The sequence below is a fragment of the Microcebus murinus genome, chromosome 22, assembly GCF_040939455.1.
Source record: "Microcebus murinus isolate Inina chromosome 22, M.murinus_Inina_mat1.0, whole genome shotgun sequence".
Classification (NCBI taxonomy): Eukaryota; Metazoa; Chordata; class Mammalia; order Primates; family Cheirogaleidae; genus Microcebus; species Microcebus murinus.
In genome coordinates this window covers 12,068,515-12,081,812 of record NC_134125.1, presented here as the reverse complement: position 1 = coordinate 12,081,812, position 13,298 = coordinate 12,068,515, and positions in this window count along the sequence as shown.

Here is a 13,298-nt window from a genome sequence, read left to right as displayed (position 1 = left end):
CGGGGCCATCCGAGAGAGCAGCTGCTAACCACTGGCCGCTGTTTTGAGTTCAATTAAATTAATTAAAGAAAAACTGAAAATCACTCCCGAGTCACGCCGGCCACATTCCCCGTGCTTAACAGGCACACGTGCCTAGTGGCCGCCACCTTGGTGTCCACATGTCAGTCATGCCAGAACGCTCCAAACGGCAAAGAAAGCGCCACTGTCCCCAACTCACAGATGAGGACACTGAGGCACAGGCGCATGCGTGGCCTGGCCAGGGGTGGCACCCGGGGGCGTCTGATTCTAGCCCACCCTGATTCCAAACCGCCTCTCCTGCGGGGGCCTGGCACGGGCCTCGGCTCCAGGGACAGAAAAAGCGGTGACCAGGGCAGAGCCCCGGCCAGGTAGCGGACAGAGATGAGGACTGGGAACTGCCCGCGCAGTGTGACGACCCTCAGCGTCTCTGGGCTCAGGGACGCCTAGGCCACAGAGCTGAGGCCATCCCGCCTCCCGCCTGCCTTCCCTGGCTCAGCAGAACCTTCCAGATCTGTGCTGGCCGACTCGGGAACCCCAGGCCACGTGGGGCTCGTGGGCCCTTGAAACGTGGCCGGTTGGACCTGAAATGTAAGTGAAACATACAAGCCAGATTTCAAGCATGTAAAAAAAAAAAAAAGGCTGTAAACTATTTCATCGATAATTTTTATACCGATTACACGTGAACATATTAGTTCTTGGTGACACTGGGTCAGAGTGCATTACTGCGATTGCTTTTGCCGGTTTCCTTTTACGTTTTGAAGGCGGCACTAGACAGCGCACAGTTCTGTCTGTGGCTTGCAGTGTGTTTCCAGAGTCGGCGCTGCTCTGGGGGCCTGCGTGTGCCAGTCCCTGTCCAGGGGCGACAGCCTGGAAGCAGAATCGAAATGGACAAGCGCGCAGGCAGGAGACACCCGGCTCTGGGCTTGGTCCCCGCAGTGGCTTCCGGGTGTCCCCGGCCGGTGCACGGGTCCCTGGAAGCCCCACATCAGAGAGCGGGGCGCACCGATCCGGAGCCGCGTGCAAGTGACCGATCCCTGCTTCCTCCTCCGTGAAGCGGAAACCGAGGTCATCCCCGCCTCCTGGAGTCCTTTGAGAGATCAAACTAAATAAATGAACGAAGGCAAAAATGCCCGTCCCATAGTTGGTGCTTAATGTGTGACCGTGATTTCCGGCCAGGGACAGGGCTGCTCCCTTAGGGTATTTGGCAACGCCTGGACACATTTGGGGGTGTCACAACTGGAGGCGTGGCCGGGGGTCCGGGGTGGGGCGGCCGTGACTGGCATCCGGCGGGTCGAGGCCAAAGACGCTGCTGAAATCCTCCGGGCCACACCCCGGCCCCGCCGCCAAGAACCTTCCAGCAGCTTCCAGCCTGAGAGACACTGAGCGAGCATCCAGCGGCGGCGGCCAGTGGTAGGGACGCCACTCGCACCTGCGGGCACTAGTTAAAGGTCCAAGCACGGGAGGGGAGACGCCGTGAAGGCAGGGACTGTCTGTCCCCAGTACCCGTGGGGACCACGGCTGTCTCCCCGGTGCCAAGAGCAGTGCCCAGCACACAGAAGGTGCTCAGAATGTGTTTGTCAAGTGAAGGACGAACCAGTGAAACCGCAGGGCCACTCGTTGTCAACGTTAGAAAGAGCCCTGGAAGTCAGCATTCCGGTCTGTTCACGGACGCCGCTTGCCGTGTGTGTTGATGACTATGCGACGGGCCTCAGGGCCCTGCAGGACGACTGCAGGGACAGCCGCGGGGCAGGACGTCGTGCAAGGTGCAGTCCAGGCGTGGGGATAAATCTGACAAGTGAGCAGGCATTTCTGGAGTCCCCTTCACGGCGTCTCACTGGAATTCTTTGAGTGACGGGGAGCTCATTCCCTCACAAGGCAGCCCACTCCACAATTCCGACAGACAAGAATATTCTTTTTACTCGAGATGCCAGCCACCAGGGGCTGGGGTGCGGTCACCCGAGCCCGGGGCCTTTCTCTGGTCACTCTGGGCCCCGGTCTGCACCCCAGGCACCAGGCCCAGGCCTGGCAGCCCAGCCAGCTGCCGGCTCCCTTCTCGTCTCGGTTTGACAAGCCAGGCCGGCTGAGTCAGGGCTTAGCTCTCCCCAGCCCACGTGGGGCCTGGGCCTGCGCCAGGGGCTCCCTGCCAGGGTGCCCGCAGGTCAGACCCAAAAGAGCCCGTGAGCCTCACTGAGCATTAGACCTAAGAATGTTCTGGAATCCCATGCTTCAGCCTGGAGCTGCCGGAGGGGCAGACGGCGGCAGACGGGCATGTTATACCACCAGCGAGGAGAGCCGGGTCCCCAATGTGCCAGTGGGGCCTGTCCCGCCTGAGAATGGTAATATCACAATTATTACTGCTATATATTATGTTGTCGTGGTTAATTATGAAAACCTGTCCGCTCCAACTGGACAGCTCCGTCTGCATCGTTCACTGCTGTATCCCCAACGCCTAGAACAGTACCTGGCACATAGTAGGTGCTCAGTGAGCTCTTTTGTTGAACAAGTGCAATAACAACATTAACAGCTACTCCTATTTGCCAATCATAATATTAGGAAGAACTACCTTATTTATTTTTGCGGGTTTTTTTAATTTGTGAGTCTCCACCCCCAGGGCACGACTAACGGATTCTGTTTTGGCCGCCGTTGTGTCCCCAGCCCTGTGACCCACGCATAGTAGGTGCTCACTAAATGCTGGACATAGAGGCATTATTATCCCCTCACTTACCTTCCCGCAGCCCAGGCAGGACGGCACCGCTCACTGGCGCGTGTTAGAGACCACACGTTGGGACCCGGGGAGTGGAGTGACTTCTAGAAGGTCGTGCAGTCCATGAGACACAGACCAGGATTTGAACCCAGGCCCGCGTGCGTGCAGAGCCCGTGTGCATTGCTCGCTGCTGGCCCCGCTGGCCCGCAGCAGGAGAGAGAACGGGGGCCCCTTTGGGACTCCCCAACCCCGCCCTGTGCATCCCACTCGCAAAGCCTTTTCCGCGGGGCACCCCACCGCGTGTTCACGCACCAGCAGCAAAGCTCAGAGCAGTACAGCAACTTGCTCAAGGCCACACAGCAAGTTGGGCACAGGCCTTCTGACTCCGTGGCCGGTGCTTTTTCCCCCTGAACCCCAATCTGTGGCTCAAACCTGAAGCCACATACAAGCACGGACACCTGTGGGTCAGGAGAGAAGACTTGTGTTTCGGGGTGGACTTTGCTTTCCCAGCGACCTGGCCCAAGACACCTAGTGACAAACCCAAATTCCAAGCTTTGCCCGGCGACTTTTAAGAGCTGACTTCCTCTCTCTGAATCTCAATTTCCTTATGTTAAAACCGGGGGCGATATCGCCTACTGCGCAAGGGGCGGTGAAAGGCCCTGACGGGGTGTAGTTCCGGCTCTCCTGCTGTGTGACGCTGGGGAAGAAGCTTAACCTCTCTGAGCCTCTCTTTCTTCGTCTGCAAAGTGGGGTCAATAAATACCCCCCTCTTGGAGCAAGTGAGGTTTAGGAGGGGGCGGTGTGGGCACCGTGCAGGCGCTGGCACATAGTAAGTGCTCAATTAAGGACGGTTTCTGGGCTCCCTTGTGCCCACGGCAGGTGGCCTGCTCGGGTCCAGCAGGCGCGGCCACTGCAGACCCAGCCAGCTGGGGGAAACCCGAGCCACCCTCCTCCTGGGCAGACACTGCCACCGCTGCCGCCACCTCTGAAATGAAAGAAAGGTCACAGCAGAGGGAGCAGGCCGGGCAGGGGGGGGCGGCCGGCGGCTGCCTGACCGCCCTCTGCTCTCCCGGGGAGGCCCGAACCGGCGCGGCCTGGGCGCGGCCGCCCGCCCGGGCGCCTGGCCTCCCTGCCCGCAGAGCCGCCTCCCGCCTGCCCCCGGGGAGGGGCCACCTGGTGTCAATTAAGCCCCAGCCGCTCTCCGCGCCACGCCAGGCAGCTGATTAGTGCCGCTGCCCTCTCCGGACAGACGGGAGCCCTGTCTGAGGGGGGACCGCCACCATGCCAGGCTGGGGCCTCTGCGAGCTGGTGAGTGCCCAGGCGGGGGCTCCGCTGCCTGGGCGGGAGGCCCGGCGTGCAGGGGTGCGCGTGGCGGGCGGGGGCGGCGTTGGCGTGTGCTGCGGGGAAGCCACAGGGCCTCGCAGCATCCATAGCCCCAGCTTGGCCTCACCGTGGGGTACCCCCGGGGACCCCTAGCCGGCCCAGCGTCCTTCCCCTCGGGCCGTGCCATGGCAGGGCCCCCAAACAGCGCCAAAGGGACGGATGGGGGAATGAGGGACCGGTGGGCACAGACGAGGCTTTAGGGTCCGGCCTCTCCCTGTCGCCCCAGCGGAGCTGTCCTGCGCGCTGGCGTGTCCGGGCATCTAAGGCTGCCTCGCTCCCGCCTGCCAGCCCAGTGCCCGTGCGGCGGGTGGCACCCCGGCCGGCTGCGCGAGCCCTGGGGGCGGGCTCGGAGAGGCTGCAGCACTCACGGCCAGGCCCGGGAGGGCCACGGGCTCGGATCGCCACATGTCCCCGAGCAGGGCCGGGAGCCGAGGAGGGCCCTGGCCAGCATCCACTGATGCTCCTGGGGACACAGGTCCAGCCCGCAGACGGGGCAGTTCTGCAAAGCCCGAGCCGCCTCCAGGTCCCCAGCGGGGACAAAGGAGGGGGCGGCTGCCTGCCCAGGGGCCACCGGGGGCCACAGAGAGGGACAGTTCGCCAGCGCCTCCAGGCAGGGAGGTGACGCACGAGCTGTCCCTGGCCTGCACTGGCTGAGCTCAGGGTCGGTGGAGGTTCTGCTGAGAAAGGGTGCCCCGTGGTGACAGTCAGTGCTGTCGCTTGGTGGCACCACGTGGGGGTCTGTGGCCACTGCTGCGTGGGGCAGAGGCGAAAGGTGTTTGAGAGGGGACGGCAGGGCCTGGGAGGACGGAGCATTGCTGGGCCTGTGTCTCCGCGCCGGTGCCGCCTGGGGGCAAGAGCCCGTGAGCGGCCCTGGGGCCTGTGCCGGACAGTGGCCAGGCCGGGAGGGGGGTGGGTCCGAGCAGGCGCCCCGCGTCCAGCAGGGCACAGCTGCGTGTCCCGCTCCGTGCACATGCGTGTGTGTGCATGTGTTTCCAGCTGATGCCAACGCCACGCTGATGAGGGTTCCTTAGCAGCGTCACCGGGTCATTGCAGAACGCTCTTGCCAGCTCAGTCTGTCTGGGTTGCAGGGGGGAGGGCGGGGGGACAATGCCCGAGGACAGCACCCGCGAGTTTCCTGGAAAGCCAGTTAGATGACCTTTCAGCCCCCGGGAGCTACCCTCGCTCTGTCCCCAGACCCTGTCCCCCCTGCTGATGTCCTCGCTCTGTCTCCAGACTCTGTCCCCCCTCGCTCTGTCCCCAGACCCTGTCCCCCCTCACTCTGTCCCCAGAACCTGCCCCCCTTGCTCTGTCCCCAGACCCTGCCCCCCCACTGATGTCCTCGCTCTGTCCCCAGACCCTGTCCCCCCTCACTCTGTCCCCAGACTCTGTCCCCCCCTGCTGATGTCCTCGCTCTGTCCCCAGACTCTGTCCCCCCTCACTCTGTCCCCAGACTCTGTCCCCCTCACTCTGTCCCCAGACTCTGTCCCCCTCTCTCTGTCCCCAGACCCTGCCCCCCCGCTGATGTCCTCGCTCTGTCCCCAGACTCTGTCCCCCCTCACTCTGTCCCCAGACTCTGTCCCCCCAGACCGAGCCCACGCCGGAGTGGCCGGACTCGAAGGCTCCCCGGCTTTCTGGGAAATACTGGATACATTACTAGTTTATTTCCTCTATAAATACCATCAGGGGCTCCTTCATGACAAGTCCGGGGCCCGCACGGAGGGTATGATAGCAAACTGAGAATTCATTCACTTGTTCAAAAAGAAAGGTATCAAGAAACATCCATGCTAGGCACGGAAATGACATGGTAGACGTCAAATCCATTTGTTCCTGTGCTCCCTCCTTCACCCCACAGCAGTTCTGAGCATCCACTGCAAGCGAGCCCTGTGCCGGCTGCCGCCGGAACGCCGGCGGGCCTGGGACACGCGAAACCGCCGGGCCTTCCGATGTCCCCAGCCCTCCGCGCACAGGAAGCCTGGATTGGGGATAAACCCAGATGCTTAGGAAGCAGAGGCACGTTGGGGTCTCTTCTCTGGTCCCTTTGAGTGAGGGATGAGGCCCCCACGTGGCAGTACCACTGAGAACGTCTCCAATGTCCACCCCGAATCAGTGGCCTTCACTGGAGCGCGGCGGTTATGCCCGTAACGTACCCCCTTAGGTCTCTGGAAAAATCCTCGCACAGTTTCACTTCCTTTTTCCAAGGGAAAGTATGATAATTTTGATAATTAATCACTAAGCCTGCCCGGGGCACTTGCTTGGGTAATTAATAAACACTAGAAGGCTCCACTTCTGATCGGCCACGAGCCAGGCGCTCACGTGAGACAGTCCGGCTTGTTAAATTCTTGCCCAAATCGCAGTGGGTGGCTCTGTTACTCTCCCATTTCACAGCCACCAACACTGAGGCTCGAGGGGCGAAATAACTCGGTGACTCCGAAGCCCGTGCTTTTAACCGCCAGGCTCAAGCCCTGGAGGAATCCCAATCTGGACAGGACAGAGGCCATTTTCTACAGGCGGGGTTCGGACGGGACGACACAAGGGAGGGCGTGCTCCTCGCCAGGGGAGCGGGGCCCGGGGGGAAACCGAGGCATCAGAGGGCTTCCCTGTCACTCGTCAAGACAGAAGCCTGTGCAACTGGATCAAAGCCAGGCTGCTCTGGGGGAAGCTGGCTGGGGACCCCTTGGCCCCGGGTGGAGCCCTGAGGAGTGAGGGCAGCTGACTCAGCACTTCGGTGCGAGGTCAAAGCCAGCCAGGGCGACCGTGGCGGGTGAGGACACCTGGCAGGTGAGGACGCCTGGCCAGTGGCGACTGAGTGGCCTTGAAGGTTTGGAGGAGGCCTGGACAGGAACTGAGACATGCAGGCGTCTGAGTAGGGGGAGGGCGAGGCATTCATACATTCTCTCATTCACTCATTCACTCATTCATTCAGCAGATACTCACCACACCCCTTGCTGTGTGCCAGGCACTGGTCTAGGCCCTCGTGTTGGCGTGGTGAACGCAGAAAACAAAAGGGGCAGGCCTTCTGTGTGCCCATGTGGGCCAGTCACTGGCTCAGGCTGTTCCCTGTTGGGGGTGGGGGTGGTCGTCACACTGTCCCAGGCGAGCCAGCTCCCCACCCTAGGCGACCCCCCGCTGGGGCGTGGGTGCCCTGGCCTGGCACGGACACCAATCTCACCGGCCACGCTGCCCCCGACCCGTCCTGGCCAGTAGGGGCAGCCATGTGGACAGACGAGGACAGCATCGACAGTGCATTGCTCTCCTGAGGGCGCCCAGAGGGCTAAGGGTGCCCGAAATAGGGCGACAGACCCAGCGTGGGAAGTCAAGAGAACATGACAATCAAGAGTTGGGGGCCTAAGTTCACCTCCTCATCCTAGCACCGCCACTTGCCAGCTGTTGACCTTGACCATTGACTTCACTCGTACAGCCTCTGTTTCCCCAACTCTAGGATGCGGGTGCTACGAGGGAGGGCCTCCCTTCTAGCGGGGCTGGTGGGATTTGCTCGTGAATTGCGTAGTCCAGTTCCTGGCAGGTGGTAACTACGGGGACGGGACGCCCATACGTGGCAGTGTGGGCGACTGAGGCGGGCTCAGCTTCGCAGAGGGCCTGTGTTCCCGGGGAGTCCAGGTTCTTTCCTGCCGCACTCCAGAGGGACCCGGGAGGCCCCGAGAGGTGAGCCGGAACTGGCTGGCGGCCGCAGGTCCCAAAGATTGTCAGTACTTGGGGTCAGTACTTGAGGGGGAGGCAAGGGTGGGATGGGTGCAGGTGGCAGGTTTGGCTCAGGGGGGACCAGGGGCTTAGCTGAGAGCTGGGGAGGGGGGCTTGGGCTTGACCAAGAAGGGTCCCACCCCGTCCTGTCCCCACCCTTCCCTCCCAAAGCCCCCCACCAACCCCCACCCCCAATCCCTGCCGGCCTGTGCAGACAACCTCCCTCTCTGCATCTCGTACCCTCGTCCAGCCATTCACTCCGCGAATGTCCCTTGGTCACCAGCTCCGTGCCCGGCTCTGACAATGTGTACATGTTAAGCCCAAACATGTGTACATGTTTAAGCCCAAAAGGACCTCTGTGCTCAGTGAGCTCCAACTCCATGTTGGGGTCGTGAAAGGCCAAGGACAAGGGGGAAAAAACAGGGACATCACTGAGAGATTGGAAAGGGGAAAGCATTGAAGCGTCTGTTGAAATTTGGCTCAATGAGGTCACTGGTGGCCCAGGAAGAGCAGCGTGTGGGTACGCCTGGGGCAGAGGCCCCTGCTGTGCGCCAGGGCTGAGCTGGGAAGGGAAGGAGGGCGGGCGGGTCCCCAGGGAGTGGCCGTCTAACCTGCGAAGCTGCAGGATTGCGGTAGGGGTGTGTGGATGCGTGTGCGTGTGCGTGCGTGTCGCTGTGCGTGGGAGAGCAAGTCTACGAGCGGCAATGTACGTGCACCGCATTTAGACCCTTAGAGCCGGGGGAGTGTGAGCCTCGTGCAGTCCAACCTCCCCCACCCACTCAGAGCTCACGCGTGCACCCTACAGCTCGCATCCTCCCATTCGTTATTCCCCCGGGACCCTCGAGGCAGACCTGGAAGATGCTTTGTGGCTTTATCCCACAGACAGACGTGGAAACTGAGGCTGGCGGGCTCAGAGGGAGGGAGCAGCAGTACCTCTGAGTCCCAGGAACTGGTCTTTGGCCAGACACCAGCTCCGACTGCTCGTTTCTCTATTTCTCCTAACCCAAGCGCTTATGCACATAGCAAGATGCCTGTTCAAAGCACACTTGCATTTGTTGTGTTATTTCTTTTCTTCTTTGGTTCTGTTACTTTCCAGTATTCTTTTTTTTCATCTTGTTCCTCCCCTGGGTTCTGCTTTCCTGCCAGTTCATCAGGAATGAATGAGACTACAACTTTAAGACAGCCCCTGCCCCCCTCTGCCAAATGCCTTTAAAAATCACTCTTCGATTAAGAGGAACATTCTCATAAAAACGTTTAAGTCAAAGTGGAGTTCATCATTCAAGAAAATACAGCAAGGAAAAAAAAATGCATTTACAAGGCTCACCATGATTCCTTCAGAAGAGTGAATTATAAGGAGGCATTTAATGCTTACAAAGAAAAACAAAAGATCTCAAATAAAGACCAAATATTTTCATGGAGTCGAGCCCCAAAGCAGAGAAAACAAATTCAGCCTTAGGGAAGCTGTCAGAGCTGTTGGCCAGCAATTCTCACAGATTTGTGAAGCAAAATGCATTCTGCCCACTTCATGCCTACATCCAGAGTGTGTGCCCCAAAACAATCTTCCTGTTCATCATGGGCGCTGCTGCACATTTGGTTAGTCCTCCAGGTACCCACGTGAATGTATGATAAGTGGTGACTGTATGAAATTCTGATCCCATCAAGCAAATATCTCTCAGGCACTGACTCATTTCTGACAAGAAAGTTAGGTATAGATAGTCTTGAGCCTTCGAGGAACTCCTGTGCCCATTAAAATCTATGAAAATCATCTGAAAGATTTAGGCCACTCCTTCCCACCCATCCAACACACACCACACACAAATTATCTACACATCCATGCATCCATCCATTCATGCACCCATCTATCCATTCATGTATTCATCCATCTACCCATGTATCCATCTATCCATTTATGCATGCGTGCATCCATCCATCCATTCATGCATCCATCCATCCACCCATTCATGCATCCATCCATCCATTTATGCATCCATCCATCCATTTATGCATCTATCCATCCACCCATTCATACATCTATCCATCCACCCATTCATGCATCTATCCATCCATCCATTCATGCATCTATCCATCCATCCATTCATACATCCATCCATCCATTCATGTATCTATCCATCCATCTATTCATGCATCCATCCATTCATTTATGCATCTATCCATCCATTCATGCATCTATCCATTCACCCATTTATCTATCCATCCACCCACGAATCCATCCATCTATTCATGCTACCATCCATACATTTATGTACCCATCCATGCATCCATCCATCTATTTATGCATCCATCCATCCATTCATGTATCTATCCATCCATCTATTCATGCATCCATCCATTCATTTATGCATCTATCCATCTATTCATGCATCTATCCATTCACCCATTTATCTATCCATCCACCCACGAATCCATCCATCTATTCATGCTACCATCCATACATTTATGTACCCATCCATGCATCCATCCATCCATTCATGCATCCATCTATCCATTCATGTATCTATCCATCCCCATCCACCCATGCATCCATCCTTCCATCCATCCATCCATCGCACCCATTTATCCACTCCCATACATCCACCCCATCCACCCATACATCCACCTAGTCATTCATCTATTCATCCAACTATTCATTCTAGCCATCCAACTATTCATCTACTTATCCATCCATTTATCAATCATCACTCATCCATCTGCCCATTCATTTATCCATTTGATCCATTTATCAATTTATCTGTCCATCCATCCATCTGTCTGTTATTGGGGTCCCCAAAGTGGCCCCCAGGTTTGATGATTCTCTAAGAGGACACAGGACTCAGCATGTAGTTGTACTCATGGATTTATTACACTCAACAGGTACAAAGCAGAGTCTGCAAAGGGAAAAGACACAGAGGTTATGGTTCAGAAAAACCAAGAGCAAGCTTTCAAGAACCTTCTGTAGGTGGAGACATATGGGACATGCTTAATTCCTGGAGCAACAAGTCCTGACAACACATGGGAAATAATTTATACCGGGAAAATTCACTAGAAATTTAGAGCTTCAGGTTTTTATGGGGGTGGGTCAGATAGGCATGCTCTGCCTAAAATGTACCAAAATTCTAGGCTCTCAAAAGCAAAACAAGTGTCCAACATAAACCACAGTGAGCGAGAGTTATCGATCCTGGGAACTGTGGAAATTCTCCCCAAACTCTACGTTCCCAAATGCCAGCCAGGGGCCAAGCTTGCCAGGAGGCCTCTTAGGAGAGAGGTCTCTGGCCTGCTGTATTTGAACTTCCCTTCACACCATCCAACCATGTACACACCCATTAATCCATCTGTGCACCCTCTCATCCATCCATGCACTTGTCCATCATCCATTTATGCGCCATTCACTCCTTGTTCTGTCCATCCGTCGGTCTGTCCACCCATCCATCTCTCCCTCGACTCCTTTATCCAGCCAACGTGCATCGAACATCTACTCTCTTCCTGCCTCAGTGGGCTCTTAGGCTACAGAAATGGACGAGACCCCCCACACCTACCCCTGTCAAGCTGCCTACATTCAGGTACATTTAAAGAGCATCTCATTCCGTCTCCAAATCCACTGGGAGGTGAGGGAGCAGCGCATGTCTCTGGCAGTTGCTGAGGGTCAGTGCTATCTGCAGGGCCCAATGAGCCCAGTGTGGAGACACCGGAGACCTGCCCAGCCGGGGCAACCCCCGCTCTGAGCAGTCTGTGCAAGCACCCCACACAGATTCTCCTTCGTCTTCCAGTGGGGATGCAAGATGGCTTTTCCAGCATCCCTGCTGGGACCTCAGCAGCCACCCAGGCAAACCCAGGGAATCTATGTGGGCAGAGCCCAGACAAGTGTGTTATCTAACCCTAACCCTAACCCTAAATTTCTAGGGACTATGCCTGAGTTAGCTCTGGTGAGGGAACATATAGTAGAAGCAATGGAGTCTCCTCTTCTCGTCTCGTCTCGCCTCGCCTCGCCTCGCCTCGCCTCGCCTCGCCTCGCCTCGCCTCGCCTCGCCTCTCCTCTCCTCTCCTCTCCTCTCCTCTCCTCTCCTCTCCTCTCCTCTCCTCTCCTCTCCTCTCCTCTCCTCTCCTCTCCTCTCCTCTCCTCTCCTCTCCTCTCTCTTCTCTCTCCTCCTCCTCTTCTTCTTCACCTCTCTCTCTCTCTCTCTCTCTCTCTCTCTCTCTCTCTCCCTCTCCATCTTTCCCTCCTTCACCAGCTCCCCGACCATCTCTCTGACTCTGACTCGTCACTGTCACTCTAGCAGTAGCAACGGCAGCCCCAGGTTGCTGCCATCGCTTCCACCGTCCACATCCCTGACCTCACAGTCCCTCCCACCTGCCCCATGAAGGGGACAGGGCTGGAATGATCCTTTGTCTTAATCAACATACCAGATGCCACAGGCTCAGAGAGGGTGGGTAGCTTGGCCAAGGTCACCCAGAGCTGGGCCTCACCTCCACGTCTGTGTATTCCCTGATCCAGAATGTTCTTTCTCACAACAACACAGAGCCTTGCAAAACTCCTTCCCAGACGTCTCTATTAGAAGGATATTATATCTTCCCATTTGGCTAACGTAGAGGGTCTGCCCACCAGCACTGGCAGGGGCAGGGGCCAGGCTAAGCATTTGGAGTATTAGTTCCATGGGCAACAATTTTTGAATGGTGAATGCAGCCTGCAAAGTGGCATGCGGGTCAGTGTCTTTCAAAAACTTTTTTCTTTGTTTTGAGACAAGGTCTAGCTCTGTCGCCCAGGTTGGAGTGCAGTAGCACAATCATAGCTCACGATAACCTCAAACTCCTGGGCTCAAACGAACCTCAGCCTCCCAAGTAGCTGGGACTAAGGATGTGCACAGCCACCTCCCATCTCGGGATTGCAGTTACCTGTGATGACACCGCTACACTTCAGAACAGGTGACAGAGCAAGACCGTGTCTCAAAAAAAAAAAAAAAATGGTAGTTACCAATTAATCTGGGAAGGGATGATGATTAATAACCGGCAAACTAGAACACACAATTACAACATGATCATAGCATTTTAGGGACCCCCAGGGGAACCCAGTCCGAGGAACTCAAGTTCAGATGCATCTCACATTAGCGGGGAAGAATGCATGACGAGTGGGCAGCTCAGTAATGAAGAGACTGTGGTGGCATTTATGCTTAATGCCAGCAGGGCTCCAAAGGCTAAAATGGGAAGGAAGCAGTTCAGTGGTGTGTTGAAGGAAGACTAGTAAGAATTTGAGCTTCGATGGCAACGTCCAGAGAACTGACATGTGGTTCCTTGAGTGTCCCAGGTCCCTGGGGTTCCATCAGGCATGGGGAAGGAATGAGCAGACAGAGAAGCAAGGAAGAACCCCCTCTGGCATCCTGAAGACATGCTGAGCCCCTGGGCTTGGCTTCACTGGCCCTTGGTTTCTCCATCATTAAGTGAGAATAAGACCTTCCGCCGTACTTGGCAGTATGACGGGTGAATAGGGGGACACGCTGAAGGG